Source organism: Tursiops truncatus, chromosome 4 (assembly GCF_011762595.2).
Source record: "Tursiops truncatus isolate mTurTru1 chromosome 4, mTurTru1.mat.Y, whole genome shotgun sequence".
Classification (NCBI taxonomy): Eukaryota; Metazoa; Chordata; class Mammalia; order Artiodactyla; family Delphinidae; genus Tursiops; species Tursiops truncatus.
Window position 1 is genome coordinate 135,517,244 of NC_047037.1, and position 12,151 is coordinate 135,529,394.

General features: G+C 44.9%; 1 long non-coding RNA gene across 1 annotated transcript; it reads right to left on the reverse strand.

Moving 5' to 3' along the window:
- Nucleotides 1-770: 770 nt before the first annotated feature.
- Nucleotides 771-3,627, reverse strand: LOC141278618 (uncharacterized). Its single transcript, XR_012331611.1, has 2 exons — nt 2,258-3,627; nt 771-1,203 (listed from the first exon to the last, which is right to left on the reverse strand). It is a non-coding gene; the product is annotated as an uncharacterized lncRNA (long non-coding RNA).
- Nucleotides 3,628-12,151: the final 8,524 nt, after the last annotated feature.

A 12,151-nucleotide genomic window follows, 5' to 3' on the forward strand; every position in this document is an offset into this window, starting at 1 on the left:
GAAGACACTGGTGCTGGCCACCAGCCCAGAGCCTCTGTGATACCTGACTCAGTTTACGTGGTCCCCTGATCGACCCATCCCTGCCAGCCTCCTGTCCACAGTCCTAGCTGGAATGGCTCCAGAGTGGTCTCGTGCCACTCCCACCGTCACCAAGCTCCTCTTAGCCTCCCCCAGGGGTGAGACCCTATCACAGCCTCCATTGTACCTCCCAAGGTTGGAATTGCCATAGCTCCGGGACCCAGGTCTGGCCTGACCCAACCCACGAAGGTTCTAGCAAGTGTTAGGAGCTACAGTCTAGAAGGATAGGGCGATCTTTGCCAGGAGAGAACAGCAGATAATTGCTTGCCCTTCCTGGCCCCTCCCACCCCCACCCCCCACCCAGCCTGTTCCAAGTACAGTGGTTACATACGGCCTCTCCTGAGGTGTCTCCCAGGGCCACGCAGCCGTATCCCCTAAGAAACTGTGGCCGTTTGCCTGTGTTTCCTTCCCTCCCTTTCGGCTTCACTCCCCTTTCTCCCTCACTCTTCCTTGGGATTGCACTACCACTCCCCACCCCACAAAAGTATTAGCACACAAGCTTTGCTGCAGGCCCCATTTTCTAGGGCTCCCAGAGCCTTGCCCCAGCAGGTGGGCACCCCGCAGCAGAGCAGTGAGGGGCTGCACACGGGGATGTAAACTACAGTCTTATCCATTTCCTGGAATGGGTGTTTGAGGCATAGTCAGTTATATCCGTTTCCTAGGACTGCTGTAACAAATTACCACAAACTGGATGGCTTAAAATAACCAAAATTTATTCTCTCACAGTTCTGGAGGCCAGAGTCTGAGATCAAGGTACTGGCAGGGCTGCACTCCGTCCCCAGGCTCTGGGGGAGAAGCCTTCCTTTCCTCTTCTAGCTTCTGGTAGCTGCTGGCACTCCTCCGCGCTCCTTGGCTTGTGGCTGCATCCCTCCATCTTTGCATCACGTCTCCTCTGTGCATCTGCCTAATCTCCATCTGCATCCCTGCTGTAAAGGACACGTGTGATGGTGTTCAGGGCCTGCCTGGATAATCCAGGATGATCGCCTCATCTCAGGATCCCCAACTTATCACATCCGCAAAGTCCTTTTTCCAAACAAGGTCTCATTCACAGGTTCCAGGGATTAGGCTGTCGACATATCTTGAGGGGGCGGGCACTTTCCAATCGACCATACCATCCTCACTTTCCTGGTTGGAATATGCAAGAGAGAATATGTAGAGAATACGTAGAGAGAAAGAAAAAAAAATCAAGTGAAATGCTAACTTTACCACCAAACAGTTCTAGGGAGAGAGAAGCATAAGCAGGAAAAAAGTGCTAATGTTTCCATTTCTGGTGCCGACTGGGGCACAGGAGAGATCCCACTTTCAATCTTCATGTCAACACGTGTTATTTCTTCCTCGAGAGAAACAAAACTGAATAACCCAGCATCGCCGAGTGGAACAGCTCACAAGTGGAAGAGCCGGGGTTGGCTGCGTGCCCCTGGCCCGTGGCAATGGGACGCGCCCACCCAGCCCCTCTCTGGTCTCTCGCCAGCTCTCTTTGGCTCCTTTGGGCCCCAAGGCCCCCAGCCCAGCCATAGCTGGAGTGGAACTGTCAGTGGCCCCATTTAAAACCCATCTGTGAAAGGCTCATAAATCACACCCTCGGAAAACTCACTCCTCATTATAACTCAGCAGAGCACAACTCTGTTCAGAGACTGAAATAAATGTGAGCGTGTAGTAGGTTGGTTGTTTTTTCAGTTGGTTGTTTTTTCTATGTAGGAGGATTTTGCATCATATTCTTTCAGCTGTTCATGTTAATAAGGCCAGGAATAATTACAGGCCTTTCTCCAAATGTAGCAGTCTCTATTGTCAGATTAAGCAAGTGGCCAATGAACACTTTTAGCGTGATTTCAGGGGAGCCAGCAAGGCTTAGAACCCCAATACCTCTTCCCTCTGACCTTGCAGAACAACTAGGTCAATGTCGCAAATTCTACAATGAGAGCTTCCTTCCTTTGGACCTGCCCATGGTCAAAACACGAATATCGCTGGAAGGGGCCACACTTTTAAGCAGTGTTCACGTATACATTTATCCTAGCATTTTCTCAGAGCAAGGGTTATGGTGGGAATGCAGGATAATCCATTGGAGGGGACAGGGAGACACGATTAAGGGGAAGGTGAATAATCACATGCAGGGTTGATCCTGGAGAAGGTCCCTTGTGCTTGTCATTTTACAGTTCAACTGAATGTATTAAGTGCCTACCTTGTGTCCAGGGATGCGATCTTCCTTATAGGTGATCTCATTTAATCCTCACATCCACCTGTGGGGTAGGCACCAAAGCGCCCCCATTTATAAGTCAGTTTGTTCCCACCTAGAGTGACACCAGACAAGTTACCACAGTGTATATGTCTGTGTCAAGTTAAGTTTCACAAAAGAACTGTCTCCAGACCCTGAGAAACTAGTGCTTTGGGGCTGGCTTGCTTCACAACAAGATCTCAGACACGACGTATTTCTGGAGATGGAAGAGATCTCCAGAGCTGCCACAAAATAGACAGACAGGCTTCCCTGGTGGCGCAGTGGTTGAGAGTCCGCCTGCCGATGCAGGGGACGCAGGTTCGTGCCCCGGTCCGGGAAGATCCCACATGCCGCGGAGCGGCTGGGCCCGTGAGCCGTGGCCGCTGAGCCTGCGCGTCCGGAGCCTGTGCTCCGCGACGGGAGAGGCCATAACAGTGAGAGGCCCACGTACCGCAAAAAAAAAAAAAAAAAAAAAAAGACAGACAGACATGTAGACAAAGGAAAGCTGAGTCTGAGAGCGGGCAGGGAGGAAAGGAAGGAGGTGGGGTTCTCCGGGTTTCTTTGACCAGAGGCTGAGCAGGAATCACCAAGAACTAGGACAGGAGTGGTCAGGAGCTGGCTGAGAGGCCAGGAGGGAGACAGGGCTGCAGTAACCAGGTATCTGCATGGCAGGAATTGGCCTGAACCTATGGCAACAGGGAGGCGGTAGGGCTGTCCTGAGGTAGAATCCCGTAGGGGGACCGAAATCTGAGATACTTACTCTAAGAAAAAATCTTTGAAGGATTCTGGGGTGAATTGTATGGAAAAGAGGGGCTTTAGCATCTATGGGTAAAAGGAGGTGTAGACCCTCTTTGGAGGAAAGGCTTCTCAAGTTAGTTTGCAGGAATCCCACAAATTAAAATCAAGCACTACCTCACGAACAAAAATCAACAAATACTTGGGAAGGCAAGTCACTATGAACAAAAGCCAAAAGAAACAAGAAACAGCAGCTGTAGACCCCCAAGGACTACAGATGTTTCTACTGTAGCAATAGCCTGCAGAACTGTGAAGTATAAAACATCTAAAGAATGGATACACTTATAATGTATGAATAAACAACAGGAAAACATTAGGCATCAATTGGTAGAATCAGGGAGAAAAACAAATCGAACTTTTAAAAATTAATAACAAAACTGTTGGGGAAAAACGCAATGGATATAAATACTGAAGAGGTCACCCTTTTATGTATTATTCACCAGTGGAGGGAGTTCTCATTTAAATTTGCATCTAGTACTTTGTCAGTCACTTTTTTATATTCTTTGCAAAATTCACACAGATTATTGATTTTTTTTTGCGGTACGTGGGCCTCTCACTGTTGTGGCCTCTCCCATCACGGAGCGCAGGCTCAGCGGCCATGGGTCACGGGCCCAGCCGCTCCGCGGCATGTGGGATCCTCCCAGACTGGGGCACGAACCCGTGTCCCCTGCATCAGCAGGTGGACTCCCAACCACTGCGCCACCAGGGAAGCCCTATTGATTATTTTTAACAAAACAAATGTTTCTGTACCAATGGAAAAAAAACCTCAATGTTTAAGTTAAACAGTAGATTACACTGTTAAAGAGAGAATTCATGAACTGGAAAATATATCTGAATAACTTATCCAGAATACAGCAGAGAGAAAAAGAGAAAGATATGAAAAAGTATAAAAGTTACAGAAAAAGAACAAGAAGATCTAGCAAAGTGCTTGGCAAACTATGGCCCGTGTGTCAAATTCATCCAGCCACCTGTTTTTGTAAATAAAGTTTTATTGGAACCACCACATTCATTTGATTGTGTATTGCCTATGGCTTTTTTTACAATACGATAGAGCTGAGTAGTTGTGACAGAGACTAAATGGCCTCCAAAGCCTAAAATATTTACTCACTGGCTTTTTACAGACAAAAAAAAATTACCCCTGGACTAGTACATACATGACTGGGAACCCAGGAGGAAAATTTGGAGAGAAAGGAAGAAAGGTAATATTTTAAAAGAGAATGACTAAATTTTCCAGAACTATTTAAAACATGTAGCCACATCGCCAGAGAGTACAACATATTCCAAGCAGGATAAATAAAAAGAGTCGTGCTTGCATTACAGGTTGAATTTTGTCCCTCAAAGAGATACATCCAAGTCCTAACCCCAGTACCTGTGAATATGACCTTATTTGGAAATAGGGTCTTTGCAAACGTAATCAAGTTAAGAATTTTTTCTTAAGGCCATGCCACACAGCATGTGGGATCTTCGTTTCCCGACCAGGGATTGAACCTTAGCTCCCTGCATAGGAAACGTGGAGTCTTAACCACTGAGTGCCAGGGAAGTCCCAAGGTAAGGATCTTGAGTGAGATCATCCTGAATTTGAGATGGGCCCTAACTTCAATTGTTAGTGTCTTACAAAGAAAAAGGAGAAAGAGAGAGAGAGAAAGGGGAAAGATATTAGTGATACAGACACAGGGCAGAAGGCCATGTCAAGACAGAGGCAGAGATTGGAGGGATGCAGCCACAAGCCAAGGAATGCCTGGAGCCACCTGAAGCTGGAAGGGGCAAGGAAGGATCCTTCTCTAGAGCCTTTGGAGGGAGTGCAGCCCTGCTGACACCTTTATTTTGGATTCTGTCCTCCAGACCTGTGAGAGAATACATTTCTGTTGTTTCAAGCCACCAAGTTTGTGGTAATTTGTTACAGCAGTCCCAGGCAAGTAACACAGATTTTGTTTCGTGTGGTGGAATAAAGATGATTCCAAATTTTTCTGCATTCTCCATTCTCCATACTAAGTGATGTTATTTATCTCCCCTCCTCTGGAATCTGGGTTGGCCCGTGGTTGTTTTAACCAATAGAATATGGCAGGAGTGATGCTGTGCCAGGTCCAGGCTAAGACTTCAGAAGCCCTGGCAGATTCTGCTTTTATGCTTTTGGGAGCCTTGATCTGCCTCGTGAGATATGCAGCTACCTGCTGAAAAGAGCCCATGGAGAAACCAGAGCAGAGAGAGGGGAGCCCTGGGACTCGATGGAGAAAGAAAGAAAGGCCCCGCTATCCAGCATTCCAGCCAGCCCAGCTGTCTAGATGTCCCTGCCACCCAACACTCTGGAGCTGGCTTCCGGCTTTGCCTCCCTCCTGTCCCCTTCCAGAGCCTGGTTCTCAGGACGAGAGCCCTTTGTGCCTTCTCAATCCCGAGGCACTCCACCAGAGGTAGTCTTGCCCAGGGCTTCTTGTCACAGGTGGATGAGCTATCTTGGATGTCCCAGCCCAGTCGAGCCCCAAGAGGACTGCAGCCCCAGGCAGCAGAAGAACCACCCAGCCGATCCCAGTCAACTCACAGAATCACGGGCCAACGAGGCATTGACAAATTTGAGTAAGAGATGTCCTTACAGATACAGGCGTTGCAGGCAAAACCTGGTAAAGATGAATGGTCGGTTCTTGGTTCCTATTCTCAGTAGATGAGCTGATAATAATAAACTATTCAGACATGAATGAGTAGGAAGTTCACAGGCAAAGTTAACTCTTGGGTCTTAGTAGCATATGACTCTAGTTTTGTTAACCATACACAAGGAGTGTATTATTATTATTATTATTATTCACCTCTTTTTATACCTATGTAGATAAAACTACTAATTAAATAAAGCAAAACATCAAATGAATAAATATTGAATTAAAAAATCATTAAAACAAACTCATGTGGTTAATTATGTGCCTCAGGACCAGAAATGTGACCACCAGGTGGAACTGGAGAAGCCAAGTGGCATCTCATTTTGGGTAATCACGCACATCTCATCCCATAGAGAGGAAAAAACACATCGTACCTGAGACAAACAGACAAAACAGGGTCAGAAAAATGAGGGAAACCTTGAGCCCTTCCTGTAAGTCACTAGCTCCCTAGCAAAAACAACTTCATCCCGGACTTTGGCAATGCTGCTGTTTGGAGATTTATCAGGACCTTGGTGGATATGACAATCGTGTGATGAATTTGCTGTTTTCTGCCATGCACAGACTAACTGTAATCTCAGTAACCTTGGTCATTTTGTGGATTTTTTTTTCCTTTAGATACCTTTTGTATTTTTATTTGATGATCTAGTCCTTCTAGCCCCTGGAGGCTCTTTACAGATCTTTTTAAAGTATGCTTCTCTTCGAAATGCTTTTGTCTCCAAATCTTCCATTTATAGAGGCCCTGAACTCAGAGACAACAGGCAGAGTAGAAGGTGGGAGCAGGATCCTGGATGGAAAGTAGGAGAATTAAGTGAACCTCTATATGCTGAGCAGCCAAGTTCTCCCACTCAGTTCCCAGAACACTGGAATGAGGGGTTTTTTCCCCAGGAAAGAAATGGGAGGATTTGACCAAAAAGAAACTAAATGGCCCCAGTTAAAAACCTTATAGATACTCATAGCTGGGGACCCCAGTGAAAAAAACAGAGAGCCTCTCAATCACCCCACAGGGAAGCCCAGATGCCCACATGTCCTTCCAAACTGCTTAGAGCTTCCAATCAGACCCATTCTCTGACCTGTGGACAGACCGAGATCTTTCCCTTGTCTTTGTTTGCTTGTTTGCTTTGCTTTCTGTTCTTGTTCCATGATCTGTTTCATATTAGACACCACCCTCTAACATCATGTTACAGACTTTTTTTCCCTAGCATTCTAACATGACCTGGCCTCTAACATGATAGGTAGAAAACAAACAACTGAAAAAAAAGACATATGTGGGCAGTAGAACCAGAGCAGCAAATAGTATAGCCCCCAATTCCGAGAACTTCAGCAAGTGACCTTATTTGGATATGTAATTAGTTGTTATCTTGAGATAAAATTATCCTGACTCAGAGTGGGCCCTCAATTCAATGACTGGCATCCTTATAGGAAGAGACAAGGACACAGAGACACACGGGAAGACCATATGACAACAGAGCCAGAGATTGGAGTGATGCAGCCACAAATCCAGGAATGCTTGGGGTCACCAGAAGATAGAAGAGGCATGGAAGGGTCCTTCCCTAGAGACTTCCAAGGGAGCATGGCCCTGATGACACCTTGATTCCTGACCTCCAGAAGGATGGGAGAATAAGTTTCTGTTGTTTTTAAGCCACCAAGTTTGCGGTAATTTGTTATGGCAATGCTAGGAAACTAATACAAGCCATGCTGCTAGAGATGCAAAAGTTAGAATCCAAGGCCTGCCAGAGAGGAGGAGCCTTGAGGATTCAAATGCATTTGACTGGGATCTCAGGACTATACCCTGAGAGAAAGGGAAATCAGATTGAGTCTGAACACCAGACTAAATCTCAAGGGTGAACAATGCAGAAACATGCATATGAAGCATGTGGAACTTAGTGTAAAAATCTAACACAGGTATAACTGGAATGCAGACAAGATGATGGAGGGGACAAAAAGAAGTGATATCTGAAGATTTACTAGCTGAGAATTTTCCAAAATGACAAAAGATATTAAACCACAGAGTCAAGCAGGATAAATACAAAGAAAATTGTTTCTAGGCAAATCAGTAAAACTAATGGAAACCAAAGACAAAAAAAAAAATCTTAAAAGCAGTTACAGAAAAGAAAAAATACATGACATTCAAAGGAGTAACAATGAGACCAACAACTGACTTTTCAACAGGAACAATAGAAGCTAGAAGACAATGAAATAGGAAGGAAACTGCTCAATCTGCAGGAACAGGAGTATCTATTAAAAACCTGCAGCAGGGCTTCCCTGGTGGCGCAGTGGTTGAGAGTCCGCCTGCCGATGCAGGGGACGCAGGTTCGTGCCCCGGTCCGGGAAGATCCCACATGCTGCGGAGTGGCTGGGCCCGTGAGCCATGGCCGCAGAGCCTGCGCGTCCGGAGCCTGTGCTCCGCAACAGGAGAGGCCACAACAGTGAGAAGCCCATGTACCGCAAAAAAAAAAAAAAAAAAAAACCTGCAGCAAACATGATATTTAATACTGAAATCAAGTTTTCCTCTTGAGACCAGAAATGAGGAAAGGATGTCTGTTCTAACGACTTCTCCTCCAAATTGCATTGAAGGTCTAGTCCGAACCATAAGGCAATAAACAAATAAACTAAAAGATAACGGTGATTGTGAAGCAAGAAATAAAACTGTGATTATTTGCAGACAACACGGCATGTTCTTCGGACAACCTGGTAGAAAAGCCCTCTCATCCATCCCTGTTGCAGGTGTAGAGTGTGTCCTGGAGCAGAGATTATAATTCTTTGCGGCTGCCCACAGGCTGTGGGAAGGAGATATCCCTGGCTTGACTTAGCTGCCTCTGGCCAGGTCAGACTGTATCAGTGTTGGGGCAGGCGGGAGGGAGAACCAGCAGCTGGTGGGCTGCATGCAGGCACACTAAGCCCCACAATGGGGCCCTTGGACACCTGTGAAGGTCTGTGCTCACCTTGAAAGCATCCTCACGACTGGGGTGCGGGGAGTGACATTAAATAGCAATACAAAAACATGATGACAGGTTGAGAGAGAGACCACAGAAAAAAGAAAAGTTTTCTATGTTAATAACTTCAATGTCACTTTTTTTTCTGTTTTTGAAGAAACCTCACATTTTCATTTTACCTTGTGCCCTGCAAATTATGTAGATGGCCTCACTTCCCTTTATACCTCAAGGCACAGCTTAGACCAGGTAAAGTCTCAGTGATAACAGAGGAGGAGGGGAGAGGAGATGCTGAGGGAAACACATGTGAGACTGTCTTCTTGAGGAGGTCAGAAGATCACAGAACTGGCTGACTCCCCTTTGTAGCTCCTGGCTTTCGTCTATAATGAACTCCTGAGACCATGCACTGAGGTCAAACCTGAGAGGTTGGAATAGCAGATGTACCCTTGGAGAAAAATTCTTATAAGATCCTAACTTACACTTTCTCCTTTAGATATATTTTAAAATTTGTAAATAGTTTGGTATTGGGGTGGGATGAACTGGGAAATTGGGATTGACATATATACACTACTATGTATAAAACAGATAACTAATGAGAACCTACTGTATAGCACAGGGAACTCTACTCAGTGCTCTGACCTAAATGGGAAGAAAATCCAAAAAAGAGGGGATATATGTATAAGTATGGCTGATTCACTTTGCTGTATAGCAGAAACTAACACAACAGTGTAAAGCAACTATACTCTAATTTTTAAAATATTTTAATAATTAAATAAATAAAAATAGTTTGGTATTTGTAAATAATTTGGTCTCTTTCTAAAAGATAAGAACCTTTTTTTAAAAAGGTTATCTACAATATCATTATCATACCCTAAAAAAAGAACACAACCTTCTGAAGCTGTACTATGGGCCAGCAGGGACCACCACCAGGCAACAGTTCAGAAAGGTCCTTCATCAGCTAATGCACCTGAGGCCAGTGTGATGGGTTATGTACAGTATGTGAGCAGACAATACACAAAATCAAATGCATGCATCTGTGCTCAGCTAGAGAGTCCTTCTGTCCCCAGTGACCTCAGGGCAGCTGCAAATGGCGGCTGAGATATTATCCCTCCGGAAGCACAGGCGTCGCCTCTCTACATAGAACGTCCTCATTTCCTACCGGGACTCAAGGAGGAAAATTGGGTAGACATGGAGACCCCTGCAGATATTCACTTCCTTAGTCCAAGTAATTGACATTCAACCTATGTATCTTTCAACTCAGTATATCTGGGGACATGCAAGTATTTTGTTTGTTTTATGGTCATCGTTATAGCCTTTTGGCATTTGACATTGTGAGTTGAACTCACGTTTAATGCATGAACTCGGGGAAAATTTGATAGATAGGATAGATTGCTAATATGTTTAAGGAATCGCTTACAATTATTAGGCTAGACTCAAAACAGCAGAAACTCTCTCCAAATAAATGTGCAAGTAGCAAGTCTTCTGCAAACTGTAGCAAGTCTTCTACAAACTGAATAAGTCAGCAAGTACTCGACCTGAAAGGAAAGCTCTCGGAGCAACTAATCTTGGCTTTAGCTCATGTTCCTACTGACCCATTAAGTTATACAAGGGCATCGGTCACTGAAAGCTAAAATTAACACTTACGGGTCTTGCCAGAGAGCTCTGATACCTCCAGTGGGAACTTTCCATGTGCTTGTGACAGACCAGCATCCACTGGTGTTGCCATGGGGAAAAAATAAGAATTGAATTTCCTGCCTTGGTTTTTCCAGCAACTGCCAGGTGGGCAGTCTGCTTGGCCTTTGGTGATAACTCTGCTTTGGTAACACTGACTCAACAAATATTTATTGGCCATCCACTACATGCCCAGTATGATGCCGGGTGCTGGGGGTAAAGAGGTACACAGGACGGACAAAGCATGCACCCCAGATCCAGAAGATCTGGGCCCCTAGACCAGCCTCAGTACTCATTAGCCATGTGGTTTGGGGCCAAGTCTCAAAAATCAAGTCGATTCTAGGCACTGGAAGAGTTCCTAGTGAAAGCAACACTCCACACCAAGTGAGTAAGAGCTGGATTAAATCCCAGCTCTGTCCCTTACCAGCTGTGTGGCATGAGCCTGTGGTCATTTAGAAATGGCCAGAAAGGAAGAAGCAGCAGTTGGGAGTGGGTGAGTGAAAGGGAGATCTGAGGGAAACTGCTTGGTTATCATTTCTTCTTTTCTTTAATCAGAGTGTAACTTTCATATCGTTAAATATTATAACTTACACAAGTCTTAAGTATGGGGCTTGATGAATTTTTCCCATGAATCTCATGTAACCACAACCCAGATCAAGATACAGAACGTTTCCAACACCCAGTAGAAGTGAAAATACCAAAACCCAAATCTCAGGACCTCTGATAGGTTACCACAATCAGTGCTACCAGCCACAGAGCTGATTTCTGACTAGTGGGGATGAGCTCATAGTCTCATTCTTCTGGTGACCAAGAACACTACTTATAAACTAGTCTGCTGGACGTGGGCGTACAGATGAAGCCCGTAAATATGACTTAGAAGAGAGTTTTAACATGTACTAAGCTAACTGGCCGATCCAAGGATGAAATCTACACTCTTGCCCTGTCCTTACCGCCAAACTCAAATGTACTAGTTACCCAGGCCAGATTTTCCTTGTTATAAAATGTATTAAATATGTATCATAAACTTGTTGCAAGGCAAAAATAAAAGTTGGAGGCATATTATTCACTACAGCCCAAAGATGGAAACAACTCAAATGACCATCAACGAATGAATGGATAAAGAAACTGCGGTATATCCATACGATGGAATATTATTCGGCCGTAAAAAGGAATGAAGTCCCAGTACATCCCACACCATGGATGAGCTGTGAAAACGTCATGCTAAGTGAAAGAAGCCGGACACATAAGACCACATACCATATGATTCTATTCATAGGAAAGTCCAGAATAGGGAAATCCAGAGACAAAGTAGATTAGTGGCTGCTTAGGACTGGTGATAGGAGTTGGAGGATAGGGAGTTAATAGCTAATGGGGCTCCTTTTTGAGGTGATGAAAATGTTCCAAAACTGACTGTGAGGATGATTGCACATATCTCTGGACACACTAAAAACCACTGAATTGTACACTTCAAATGGGGGAATTGTATGGTACATGATTATAGTTAAAATTCACAACCTCCTTAGGAGGTAGCTTCTATCCCCAATGTACAGATCACAGAACTCAGGGTTAAAGAGAAGCCAAACTAGATTTGACACCAAATCTTGCCCTCTTAACCACTGTGCAAATACTCGTTTAAAAAAAGGCATTTTTCACATTAGAAATGATTTCCATAGGACATCGTTTCTTATCTCTCAGTTGATGAGAAATAGAATTACTAGCTCAAAAGCTGTGAACATTTCTAAGAACCTTGATGCACATTAGAAGGCCAGATTCTCAGTCAAGGTCATCATCAGGATGGAGAATGCCTCCATGGCAGGGAC